Source organism: Propithecus coquereli, unplaced genomic scaffold (genome assembly GCF_000956105.1).
Source record: "Propithecus coquereli isolate 6110/MARCELLA unplaced genomic scaffold, Pcoq_1.0 Scaffold180, whole genome shotgun sequence".
In the NCBI taxonomy this organism is placed as follows: Eukaryota; Metazoa; Chordata; class Mammalia; order Primates; family Indriidae; genus Propithecus; species Propithecus coquereli.
In genome coordinates, this window is record NW_012142746.1 from 125,764 (window position 1) to 126,938 (window position 1,175).

The 1,175-nt window shown below is 48.5% G+C and overlaps 1 protein-coding gene across 1 annotated transcript in view; it reads right to left on the bottom strand.

Annotated features, from left to right (window-relative positions):
• LOC105808845 (liver carboxylesterase 1-like) overlaps positions 1-1,175 on the bottom strand; it is a 61,853-nt gene that overhangs the window by 27,510 nt on the left and 33,168 nt on the right. The window lies entirely within an intron of this gene.

Genomic DNA, 1,175 nt, shown 5'->3' on the forward strand with positions numbered 1-1,175 from the left:
GGTGCCTGCCGCTGAGCTCGCACCCCCACAGCCCAGTGCTCTAATCAGGGACAACAGAAAAGCTCTCTCCACTATCAACGATCTCCCTGGAGGTCTGTTGGGACCTCAAAGCCACTCCCATCCACAGTTCACTCTTTTATTTAAGTCCATTACACAGAGCCACAGACTTGCCAAACAGCTTGTTACATAAGGGTTTCCCCTTTGTGGGACTCTGACCTGAGTGCACCGGGAGCTTCCCGAAGGCCGGCACGAGCAGGCAGATGCCTTCAGGCAAGGGGAGCTTTGGTCCCCACAAGGAACTTAACAATGTTCACAGCAACTCACAGCCATACAAGGCTCAGCTGGGCAACTTAGGACACACCTCTTAGCTTCCCTGGGCTTGCATTTCATACAGTTCAAGGCTCTTAAGTTTGGAAATGATCTCGAATTCCATCTAGTCCCCTTCTGATACCTAAAGTTGCTTTACAATGTTCTTCCCACCTGGCCCAGCCTCCTGTCACACACCTCCAGCGTCAGGGAACTCACTACCTCTCAAAGCAGGGACTTTTGGACAGAAGGTAAAAATGAACTCCATCTCTCCACAGTCCCTGGCTATAACCACCCATCCATGCATCCATTCAGTCTTTGAACATTTACCACAATGGCTGACAGGTGGTTGGCTGTCATGGATACACAGGTAAACCCAAGACATGGGTCAACTTACCAAGGAGCTCACCATTAGTAGATACGACAGATTTGTGTGTGGTGGGGGGGCTGTGATGTCTGTGAAAGCACCAAACTGGGGGATACAAAGTGCTCTGGGTACACCAGGGAAAGTGTCATCTACAAACTGCTGGGGACACAAGGGAGACGCTCAAAGGTCTCTTTCATGGGATCATCAAATGTCCAACAATACGGAATTCGTTTAACACACTCCGGTACAGCCGGCTAAGGACGTACTATGTATTCACTCAAAGTAGTGATGCGCATGTCTATTTCTTGACCAGGAGAGACAGTCACAGTCTAGTGCGAAAGGGGCAAAAACAGGTGATAAAGCTGTTGTGCCTGCTTTGGGAAACGGTTTGGCACTTCCTAGAAAATTTAAGCACAGAGGTAGCACGTGATCCAGCAATGCCACTCCTAGATAATTTCTCAAGAAAATTGAAAATGTGTTCATACAAAACTGGTAGTCAAAT